The sequence below is a fragment of the Heterodontus francisci genome, chromosome 7 (assembly GCF_036365525.1).
Source record: "Heterodontus francisci isolate sHetFra1 chromosome 7, sHetFra1.hap1, whole genome shotgun sequence".
Taxonomy (NCBI): Eukaryota; Metazoa; Chordata; class Chondrichthyes; order Heterodontiformes; family Heterodontidae; genus Heterodontus; species Heterodontus francisci.
In genome coordinates, this window is record NC_090377.1 from 30,213,825 (window position 1) to 30,226,194 (window position 12,370).

Here is a 12,370-nt window from a genome sequence, read left to right on the forward strand (position 1 = left end):
AGGGAAGGGTCTGTTGTGTGGTAATTTGGGGGAGGGGGTGAGGGGACTCCTGGCCAATAACCCCTTGATTGAGGGGTCCATAACTAGGGAGCATAGATTTAGGGTAAACAGGAGGTGGTTTAGGATGGATTCGATGAGAAATATTTTCACCCAGAGGGTGGTGGGTGGGGATCTGGAAATCACTGCCTGAAAGGTTGGTAGAGGCAGAAACCCTCATTACATGTTAAAAGTACTTGGATCAGCATTTGAAGTGCCGTGACCTAGAAGGCTAATGACCAAGAGCTGGAAAGTGGGATTCGGCTGGATAGTTACTTGTTGGCTGGCACGCACACGATGGGCCAAAGGGCCTCCTCCTTCTGTGCTGTAAATTTCTATGATTTCCAGCATTTTCTGGTTTTATTTCAGATTTCCAAAATCTGCAGTATTATACGGTTTAGCACATGGAATAGGATTAACTTTGCAATAAATCCTCAGGGAAAAATTGACCTGGTTCAGAGTAAGCAATGATAAAAATCACATTTTAAACATTATGGCTACTAACTTTCATAAGTTGTGAAGCCAAATTTCATCCCATGTAGAAAGACAATGGCTGTAACATACCTGGTATAAACAAAATGCTAAAACACTGTGGATCTTGGGAATCAAGCAAGTGTTGATATCCACTAACACAATTATGCAACCATTTTTAATATTTTCAGATTACTTTGTTAATTTTGACTAAGAATTTCCTTTTAAGACATACAAGATTCTGAAAGGGCTTGACAGGGTAGAAGCTGAGAAATTGCTCCCACTGGACAGGGAATCCAGAACATGGGGCCGCTGTCTCAGGATAAGGGGTCAATCATTCAGGACTGAGATGAGGAGAAATTACTTCACTCAAAGGATTGTGAATCTGTGGAATGCTCTACCCCAGAGGGTTGTGGATGCTCCATCATTGAATACATTTAAGGCTGGGATAGATAGATTTTTGGTCTCGCAGGGAATCAAGGGATATGGGGAATGGACAAGAAAGTGGAATTTAAGCCCAAGATCAGCCATGCTCGTATTGAATGGTGGAGCAGGCTCGATGGGCCATATGATCTACTTCTGCTCCTATTTCTTGTGTTCTTGTGTTTAATTATGTAAACTTTAATGGAAAATTTATCTTTTAAAATTCTTAAGGAAACAATACTGCAAAAAAATGAAAACTCGTGTTCCAAATGCTGATAGATGAGACACAAAAATTAATTCAGACTCAAAAGAGCAGAGACAAAAATTGGACATCAAGTGACGAGTTCAAAGTGAAAGGGGAAAAGTTTAGGGGGGATATGCGTGGAAAGTTCTTTACGCAGAGGGTGGTGGGCACCTGGAACGCATTGCCAGCGGAGGTGGTAGATGCGGGCACGATGGAGTCTTTTAAGATGTATCTAGACAGATACATGAATGGGCAGGAAGAAAAGAGATACAGAACCTTAGAAAATAGGCGACATGTTTAGAGAGAGGATCTGGATCGGCGCAGGCTTGGAGGGCCGAAGGGCCTGTTCCTGTGCTGTAATTATCTTTGTTCTTTGTTCTTTGTTCTTTGAATTCATTACTCTTTTTCCCTCCAGCACAGTTTTTCTGATCGGTTTCTTCTAGTGATCTCTACATTTTTTAGCTAAAATATGAGACTGAAAATAAAACTCATCTCTTGTTCCAGCACTCCAAACAGTTCAAGTCATAGAATCATAGATTGGTTACAGCACAGGAGGTGGCCATTCGGCCTGTCATGTCCATACCAGCTCTCTGTAAGAGCTACTCAGCTAGTCTCACTTCCCTGCCCTTTCCCCACAGCCCTGCAAAATTCTCTTCAGATAGTTATCAATTACCCTTTTGAAAATAATGATTGAATTTGCCTCCAATACACTCTCAGGTAGTGCATTCCAGGTCCTAACCACTCGTGCAAAATAGTTTTTCCTCAGGTCGCTCCTGGTTCTTTTGCCATTCACCTTAAATTGGTGTCCTTTGGTTCTCGATCCTTCCGCCAATGGGAACAGTTGTTATTTGCTCTCTCCAGACCCTCATGATTTTGAACCCCACTATCAAATTCCCTCTCAACCTTTCCTTCGCTAAGGAAAACAGCCCCAGCTTCTCCAATCTATCCACGTAACTGAAGTCCCTTATCCCTGAAACGATTCTTATCAATCTTTCCTGCACCCTCTCTAATGCCTTCAGCTCTTTCCTAAAGTGTGGTGCCCTGAAACGGGCATAATACTTCAGTTGAGGCCGAACCAGCGCTTTATAAAGGTTTGCCATAACCTCTTTGATTTTGTATTCTATGTCTTGATTTATAAAGCCCTGGATTCCATAGGCCATTTGTCTCAAACTGCCCTCCTACCTTCAACAACTTATGCAGATAAACCCCCAAGTCCCTCTGCTCCTACACCCCCTTAAGAACTGTATCCTTTATTTTATACAAAGTGATTCCAGACAAGGCACGGCCCGCTGACGTCATCAGAGTGTGCCAAACTGCACACATGCGGAGCTACATCTTTCTAGGACTTAGTGGCGCAGGCACGGGATGACGTCATCGCACAGCAGGAAAGTAATTGTGTATCTGCGCCAGGTCTATCTTCGCGCATGCGCGATGAAGTGTCATCGGGTATCAAGCCCCCCACTCAGCTGGAGCAAGGGCTGAGTGGGAGACTTTGAGGCTGGAGCTCTCCCCCCTCGACAACTTGCTCCAGGCCTTGACGGTTCCTCCACTCAGCCGTTCGCTCCAGACCTCGCTGCTCTCCCCCACTCCCTTGGCAGATTGTTCCACGCTACGCGTCACCCTGCTCTCCAGCCGCTCGCGCCCGCCCCTCGCCCCCTAGTTCTCGGCCACGCAATCCTACGTCGCCCCGTCACCCCCTGTGGCCCACATTACTTCACCCGGCGGTGCCTGGTGAAGGGGGAGTGGGGGGTGGGGGGGGGGTGGTGACAGAGCGAGTTACTGAGAGCTGCATTCGGGTGAAATCAGTCCTGGTCTGGTCAGTCATATAAATAAATCACAATAACCAATTGGCAGCTCATTTTATACTCTGCCCAATTTTCTTTTCCATTGATCGGGGTGCCAATTCACTACCTACCAACAGAAATTCAGTCATAAAATTCCTTTTGTATCGAATAGGATTACCCATCAGACCCCTTTCCTATCCTGAGTGGCGTGAAACAGGGCTGTGTTCTCTCACCTACACTGTTTGGGATCTTCTTCTCACTGCTGCTTTCACATGCGTTCAAGTCTTCAGAAGAAGGAATTTTCCTCCACACAAGATCAGATGGCAGGTTGTTCAACCTTGCCAGTCTCAGAGCGAAGACCAAAGTACGAAAAGTCCTCATCAGGGAACTCCTCTTTGCTGACCTTGCTGCTTTAACATCTCACACTGAAGAGTGTCTGCAGAGTCTCCTCGACAGGACTGCGGCTGCCTGCAACGAATTTGGCCTAACCATCAGCCTCAAGAAAACGAACATCGTGGGACAAGAGGTCAGAAATGCTCCATCCATTAATATCGGCGACCACGCTCTGGAAACAGTTCAAGAATTCACCTACCTAGGCTCAACTATCACCAGTAACCTGTCTCTCGATGCAGAAATCAACAAGTGCATGGGAAAGGCGTCCGCTGCCATGTCCAGACAGGCCAAGAGAGTGTGGGAAAATGGCGCACTGACATGGAACACAAAAGTCCGAGTGTTCCAAGCCTGTGTCCTCAGTACCTTGCTCTACGGCAGCGAGGCCAGGACAACGTATGTCAGCCAAGAGCGACGTCTCAACTCATTCCATCTTCGCTGCCTCCGAAGAATCCTTGGCATCAGGTGGCAGGACCGTGTATCCAATGCAGAATTCCTCAAGGTGGCCAACATCCCCAGCATATACACCCTACTGAGCCAGTGGCACACGAGATGGCTTGGCCATGTGAGCTGCATGGAAGATGGCAGGATCCCCAAGGGCGCATTGTACAGCGAGCTCATCACTGGTATCAGACCCACTGGCCGTCCATGTCTCTACTTTAAAGACGTCTGCAAACGTGACATGAAGTCCTGTGACATCGACCACAAGTTGTGGGAGTCAGTTGCCAATGATCGCCAGAGCTGGCGGACAGCCATAAAGGCGGGGCTAAAGAGTAGCGGCGAGTCGAAGAGACTTAGCAGTTGGCAGGAAAAAAGACAGGAGTGCAAGGAGAGCGCCAACTGTGTAACAGCCCCGACAACCAATTTTATCTGCAGCGCCTGCGGAAGGGTCTGTCACTCGAGAATTGGCCTTTTTGGCCACTCTAGGCGCTGCCCCACCAACCACTGACCACCTCTAGGCGCTTACCCATTGTCTCTCAAGACAAGGAGGCCAAAGAAGAAGAAATGGATCTGAAGATTACAGTTAGTATCCTGTAACTACATACGAGCATATTACTGGGCTTCCATCCAACTTAATGTAAGGTTAGTTTGCTCGAACGATCCAGCCGTAAGCATTTCCTGTGATAAACTGAGCAGCGCCATCTTTAATCCTGGCAGCTGCCTGAACGTCGCAGACACTGACGTTCCAGTTGAACAGCCTGCATTTGTGCATGTGCAAGTACTGTGCCACCCAGTGATTGCGTTGTCAGCAAATGCAGCCCATTTTATATCGCCTTTCCTTGTTCTTTCTACCAAAATGTATCACTTCACACTTGTATGCATTAAATTCCATCTGGCACGTGCCCACCCATTCCAGCAGCCTGTCTATGCCCTCTTTTTAAAGTCTACCACTATCCTTCTCACAGTTCAGAATACTTCCAAGTTTGGTCTCATCTGCAAATTTTGAAATTTTGCCCTGCACACCCAAATTGGTCATTAATATAGATCACCAAAAGCAGTGCTCCTAATTCCAACCCCTGGGAAACCCCACTGTAAACCTTTCTCCATTCCAAATTAGCAACTGTTCACCACAACTCTCTTCCCTGTCACTCAGCCAACTTTGTATCCATGCTGTCATTGTCCCTTTTATTTTATGGGCTTCTACTTTGCTGACAAGCCTGTTATGTGGCACTTTATCAATTGCCTTTTGGAACTCCATACAAAACATCAACCGAATTACCCTCTCTGTTACCTCATTGAAAAACTCAATCATGTTGGTTAAACACAATTTGCCCTTCGGCCACATTTGTCCAAATGACTGTTAATTTTGTCCCAGATAGAACATTTGCAATTCTCCAATCCTCTGACACCAGCCCTGAATCGAAGCAGGATTGGAAGATTATGGTCAGTGTCTTTGCAATTTCCACCCTTACTTCCCTCAGTGCCTCAGATGCATCTGATCTGGTCCTGGTACAGCCAGCCTTTCGAATATCTCCATCAATTTTTTGCCCATCCAGCATCTCAACCATCTCCTCTTTCACTATAATTTTGGCAGCATCTTCTACATTGGTAAAGACAGATGAAAAGTACTCATATAGCACCTCAGCCATGTCCCCTACCTCCATGCGTACATCACCTTTTCGGTCCATAACTGGCTCTACTCCTTTTATCACCCTTTTACTACTTATATGCCTATAGAAGACGTTTGGATTTCCTTGTATGCTGGCAGCCAGTTTCTTCTCATGCTCTCCCTTTGCTGCACTTATTTTGCTTCTCCTCTGAACTTCCAAAACACAAGTGAGAACCAGGCTGAATAATCAACCTGATATCTGTTGCACACTAAAGTCCATTAAAAGTACAGGAAGAGAGAGGAGGATAAAGTAAATGAAAGGTAAACAACTTCTAGCAACTGCAGTGCGCATTGCATGCTTTTCATCAGCCACACTTCAGACAGTGGACCTTTTTATGTGCAAATGTGTGTGCCACTTGCACCTGTTTGGATTAAACTTCAAACTCAAACAGCAATAAATCACAGCTGAACAGGTAGGGAACAAACCAAATCAGTAAGCAGGAATGAAAATCACCAATTGTGCAATTCAAATGACTGAGGTGTTGGGTGTCTTGCAAAGCATTAAGGTAGATAAGTCCCCAGGGCCTGATGGGATCTACCCCAGAATACTGAGGGAGGCCAGGGAAGAAATTGCTGGGGCCTTGACAGAAATCTTTGCATCCTCACTGGCTACAGGTGAGGGCCCAGAGGACTGGAGAATAGCCAATGTTGTTCCTTTGTTTAAGAAGGGTAGCAAGGATAATCCAGGAAATTATAGGCCGGTGAGCCTTACGTCAGTGGGAGGGAAATTATTAGAGAGGAATCTTCGGGACAGGATTTACTCTCATTTGGAAACAAACGGACTTATTAGCGAGAGGCAGCATGGTTTTGTGAAGGGGAGGCCACGTCTCACGAACTTGATTGAGTTTTTTGAGGAAGTGACAAAGATGATTGATGAAGGAAGGGCAGTGGATGTTATCTATATGGACTTCAGTAAAGCCTTTGACAAGGTCCCTCATGGCAGACTGGTACAAAAGGTTAAGTCACGTGGGATCAGAGGTGAGCTGGCAAGATGGATACAGAACTGGCTCAGTCATAGAAGACAGAGGGTAGCAGTGGAAGGGTGGTTTTCTGAATGGAGGGATGTGACTAGTGGTGTTCAGCAGGGAGCAGTGCTGGGACCTTTGCTGTTTGTAGTATATAGAAATGATTTGGAGGAAAATGTAGCTGGTATGATTAGTAAGTTTGCAGACGACACAAAGTTTGGTGGAGTTGCGGATAGTGTTGAGGATTGTCAGAGGATACAGCAGGATTTAGATCGGTTGGAGACTTGGGCGGAGAAATGGCAGATGGAGTTTAATCCGGACAAATGTGAGGTAATGCATTTTGGAAGGTCTAACGCAGATGGGAGGTATACAGTAGATGGCTGAACCCTTAGGAGTATTGACAGGCAGAGAGATCTGGGCGTTCAGGTCCACAGGTCACTGAAAGTGGCATCGCAGGTGGATAAGGTTGTCAAGAAGGCATACGGCATGCTTGCCTTCAATCGGTCGGGGCATAGAATATAAAAATTGGCAAGTCATGCTGCAGCTGTACAGAACCTTAGTTAGGCCACACTTAGAATATTGCGTGCAATTCTGGTCGCCACACTACCAGAAGGACGTGGAGGCTTTGGAGAGGGTACAGAGGAGGTTTACCAGGATGTTGCCTGGTCTGGAGGGCATTCGCTTTGAGGAGAGGTTGGATAAACTCGGATTGTTTTCACTGGAACGACGGAGGTGGAGGGGCGACATGATAGAGGTTTACAAAGTTATGAGCGTCATGGACAGAGTGGATAGTCAGAAGTTTTTTCCCAGGGTGGAAGAGTCAGTTACTAGGGGACATAGGTTTAAGGTGCGAGGGGCAAAGTTTAGAGGGGATGTGCGAGGCAAGTTCTTTACACAGAGGGTGGCGAGTGCCTGGAACTTGCTGCCGGGGTAGGTGGTGGAAGCAGGTACGATAGTGACGCTTAAGAGGCATCTTGACAAATACATGAATAGGATGGGAATAGAGGGATACGGTCGCCGGAAGTGCAGAAGGTTTTAGTTTAGGCAGGCATCAAGATCGGCGCAGGCTTGGAGGGCCGAATGGCCTGCTCCTGTTCTGTACTGTTCTTTGTTCTTTGAATTAAAAATGGAAATTCAACAATAGCCATCAATTTATTAAAAAAATCAAATTAATCCTTTTACTAATATCTTGGGTTCTGCACTTAGCTGAGCATTTACAATGGGAAGTAAGGACAAATTAAGACATTAAAAATCTGCTGTTTGCAATTGTGTATTGTGAGATTTTGAAATACCTGTATTAACATTTTCTGTCAGAAGCCTATGGCCATGTGAGAAGACTGAGCCTCAAGTTCATTGCAGCTTAATAGACCCATTTGCTATTAGACTAAAAATTCCAGCACTCACACATACACAACTTGTTAGTTTATGATTCAATTCAACTCTGGGAACTCCGTGTTCCTCTAGTCTCTTGTTCATCCCCCACTTCCTTCACACGACTGATGGCCAAGCCTTCAGCTATCTGGGCCCTAAGCTCTGAATTTCACCTTGAAAGAAATGAGGTGATTCATTTTGGTTGGAAGAACACGGAGAAACAATATGAAATAAAGGGTGCAATTCTAAAGGGGGAAGAGGGAGCAGAGGGACCTGGGATAAAAATGTGCGTAAATCATTGAAGGTGGCAGGACAGGTTGAGAGCGTGGTTAATAGAGCATACAGTATCCTGGGCTTCACTAATGAGGGCAGAGAGTATAAAAGCAAGGAAGTTATGTTAAACTTGTCTGGAACATTGGTGTGGCCTCAACTGGAGTTGTGTCCAGTTCTGGGTGCCACACTTTAGGAAAGATGAGAAGGCATTGGAGGGAGTGCAGAAAAGGTTCACAAGAAGGGTTCGAGTGATGAGGAACTTCAGTTACGTGGACAGATTGGAGAGGTTGGGAATGTTTTGAGAGGAGATTTGATAGAGGTATTCAAAATTGTGAGTGTCCGGACAGGGTAGATAGGGAAAAACTTTTCCCATTGTTGGAAGGATCGAGAACAAGAGGGCCCAGATTTAAGGTAATTGGCAAATGAAGCCATAGCAACATGAGGAAAAGTTTTTTCATGCAGTGAGTTGTTAGGATCTGGAATGCACTGCCTGAGAGTGTGGAGGATGCAGGTTCAATGGAGGCATGCAAGAAAGAATTGGATTGCTATCTGAAAAGGAGGAATGCACAGGGCTACGGGGAGAAGGCTGGGGAGTGGCTCTAGGTCAACTGCTTTTACGAACAGCTGGCACAGACACGACGGGCCACATGACCTCTTTCTGTGCTGTATTAATTCTGTAAATTTCTGCGCCCCTCTCTCCTTGTAGGAAGATCCATTCTAAAACATACCTCTTTGACCAGTCACCTGCCCTAATGTCTCTTCTGGCTCAGTATCAATCTCTGTCTGATCACTCTTCCTGTGAAACACCTTGGAACATTTTGCTACGATAAAGATGCGAAATAAATACAATTTGTTGTAGAATGGGTTGCCAGTTTCCATGGCGATTCCTGCCCACAAAACTAATAAGACGATTGTGTATTCGATTTGCCTGCGATTCTTTTCTCAAAGTGAACAAAGAATAGCTCAGATTGGTAAATCTCTCTGTTTATGCTTGTGTATAATATAAAAATCACTGAAAAACACATGCTCCCATATACAATATTCTCCACTGGCAGCTATTATAAATGTGGTGATGCTCTGTGCTTGTCGCAATCAGCACATCACCTCATGGTAGTTTTGTTCTCTGCCTCTGAGGGCAAAGTATCTCAGCAGCATCGGGCAAGGGGACTGCTACTTTGTTTTTTTTAAATTTCCAAAATATACTTTCATAAAAATCTGTAAAAATTACATTACCAGTTTCAAACAGCACCAATTCAAAAAATACAAACAGTGCAAAGGTGATCAGTTTCCTTCAATACAATCATGAGTTGCCTCACATCCCTTCCATTTCATTTGTCATGCCATATACATTTTTACATTTTACAGCACACAAAATTTTCCCGATACAGTTCGAGGGGTTTCCCATGGATCCAGCCCCTCAGTTCAGCTTGGTGGGGGGACCTTACACTGTGGTCTTTCCCTATTGAGCCTTTGCTGCGGCTGCTCCAAGCTTTAGTGCGTCCCTCAGCACGTAGTCTTGGATCTTGGAATGTGCCAGTCTGCAACATTCGGTCGTGGACAACTCTTTGCGCTGGAAGACCAGCAAGTTTCGGGCAGACCAAAGGGCATCTTTCACCGAATTGATAGTCCTCCAGCAGCAGTTGATGTTTGTCTCGGTGTGCGTCCCTCGGAACAGCCCGTGGAGCACAGACTCCTGTGTTACAGAGCTGCTTGGGATGAACCTAGACAAAAACCACTGCATCTCTTTCCACACCTGCTTTGCAAAGACACATTCCAGGAGGAGGTGGGCAACCGTCTCTTCCCCACCACAGCCACCGCGGGGGCATTGCGCGGAGGGGGCGAGACTTCGGGCATGCAGGAAGGATCTGACGGGGAGGGCTCTTCTCACCACCAGCCAAGCTACATCTTGGTGCTTGTTTGAAAGTTCTGGTGATGAGGCATTCTGCCAAATGACTTTGGCGGTCTGCTCGGGAACCATCTGACAGGATCCACCGTCTCCTTTTCCCGTAGGGTCTTGAGGACATTCCGTGCAGACCACTGCCTGATGGATCGGTGGTCAAAGGTGTTTTCTCGCAGAAACTGCTCCACGAAGGATAGGTGGTACGGAACGGTCCAACTGCATGGAGCGTTCCGCGGCAATGTGACCAGGCCCATCCTTCGCAACACCGGGGACAGATAGAAATCTCAGCACGTAGTGACATTTGGAGTTTGCGTACTGGAGGTCTACACACAGCTTGATGCAGCTGCACACTAAGGTGGTCATCAGGATTAGGGCCACGTTGGGTACATTTTTCCCACCCTTATCCAGAGGTTTGAACATCGTGTCCCTCCGGACCCGGTCCATTTTGGATCCCCAGATGAAGTGGAAAATGGCTCGGGTGACCGCCACGGCGCAGGTGTGGGGTATGGGCCAGACCTGCGCCACGTACAGCAACAACGTGAGCGCCTCGCACCTGATGACCAGGTTCTTACCCACAATGGAGAGAGATTGCTGCCCCCACATGCTCAACTTTTGTTGTACCTTGGCTACTCGCTCCTCCCAGGTTTTGGTGCACGCCCCGGCCCTTCCGAACCATATCCCCAGCACCTTCAGGTAGTCTGACCTGACGGTGAAGGGGACAAAGAATCGGTCAGCCTAGTTCCCAAAGAACATGGCCTCGCTCTTGCCGTGGTTAACTTTGGCTCCCGAGGCCAGTTCGAACTGGTCGCAGATGCTAATCAGTCTGCGCACGGACAGCGGATCAGAGCAGAAGATGGCGACGTCATCCATGTACAGGGAGGTTTTTACCTGAGTGCCTCCACTGCCTGGGATTGTCACCCCTCTTATGCTCGCATCCTTCCTAATAGACTCAGCAAAGGGTTCAATACAGCAAACAAACAAGACCGGGGAGAGAGGACAGCCCTGTCTGACTCCAGATTGGATCGGGAAACTTTCTGATTCCCACCCACTGATTGAGACTGCGCTACCGATGTTTGTGTAGAGCAGTTTGATAAAATTGCAGATTCCCTCCCCTAATCCCATTTTGGAAAGCACGTCCATCATGTAGGTGTGCGATATCCTGTCAAAAGCCTTCCCCTGGTCCAGGCTGATGAGGCAGGTGTCCACCCTCCTGTTTGTTCTGGCCAGTAATTTGATTCTCACAAACTGCACATGTGTAAGTTGTTCCAGCACTGCCAACATTGTTCCAAATTCAGCACATGACAAATGGGGTGAATTCAGAATATCAGCAACCCAATGTATTCCACAGGGAGTCACTACACAAAACAGGGCAAAAAACTAATGACTGGAAAATGCAGAGTAGAACTTCGACAGTGTTGTCCCTAAAAGAGATGCAACTTCAACACAATTACCACCATTTGCATATGAAAGCTGAACAAATGGGGAAAAAAAATCAAACAGATGGAGAAACGGGTTCTCTGACGAACCACGGGTTGAGAATAGTTTCTACAATTTAGCTCCAATCCACCATGTGAGGAAACAACTGTCATGCCAATGAACATACAGGAGGGGGGCAGAGGGTTTCGGAGAAAACAGAAAACTAGGAACAGTTCAAAATTTAATTCATGTATTTACTGCAAGTCTAACGAAACTGATCATAAACTAGTGAATGCATAGTCTATTTGTTTCTGTTCCTTCTGTAATAATTATGTGAAAAAAACAAATGTTTCACTTACATCTGTTAGTCCATTAGGCAAAGACTGAAATTGACAGATGTGCTCCATATTCTGGAGCTGTTAAATGAAATCCCCATGGCCTGATGGTGCAAGACATCTTATCCAAAGCAAAAATTCTGTCTGTTGAGTTATAATATACCAGTGTCAACAAGTTGAAAACATTAAATTTAGCTTTATGCAGTGAAAGTATAAATATTGCCTCAGAAAAGAAGCATTTTAAACACATCTACAAGGTCTGCCAACACTAGAAATACTGATCTCCACGCATACTATGTTGATTCAGCTGCAAGGAACGTTCTATTTTCCTCGTACCATGTCACTGTAATAATATCCAAATTCCCCTATTTCCCCCTCTTCCCTCCCTCCCTACCCCACCATTAAGCCTCCTGGTAGTTAGTAAATATGCCCTTGCCTCAGCTCCAAATGTAATTAATTCAGCAGCGTGTCAACGAACAGAATTTCTTGCCATCCAGTACTAAGCTGCACGGACAAACATGATCAAATTCACCACTGGTGTGGCAAAAACGTGGGATTAGTTTAAAATATTGAGGGCAAGCTCCATAGCTTTTTTTTTTAACAACCTGCAACTTTTGATCTGCTGTCCAGCATCAAAGTTTCAAATCTGATT

At 46.0% G+C, this 12,370-nt stretch overlaps 1 protein-coding gene across 13 annotated transcripts in view; it reads right to left on the reverse strand.

Moving 5' to 3' along the window:
• LOC137371914 (methyl-CpG-binding domain protein 5-like) overlaps positions 1-12,370 on the reverse strand; it is a 321,882-nt gene that overhangs the window by 229,919 nt on the left and 79,593 nt on the right. Inside the window, exon 1 of one of the 13 annotated variants that reach the window (XM_068034965.1) lies at positions 11,743-11,803. The exons of the other annotated variants lie outside the window; for them this stretch is intronic. The gene's annotated coding sequence lies outside the window, so the exon portion shown is untranslated. Of the gene's footprint in view, positions 1-11,742; positions 11,804-12,370 lie in introns of those variants that run through there. 13 annotated transcript variants of the gene reach the window in all.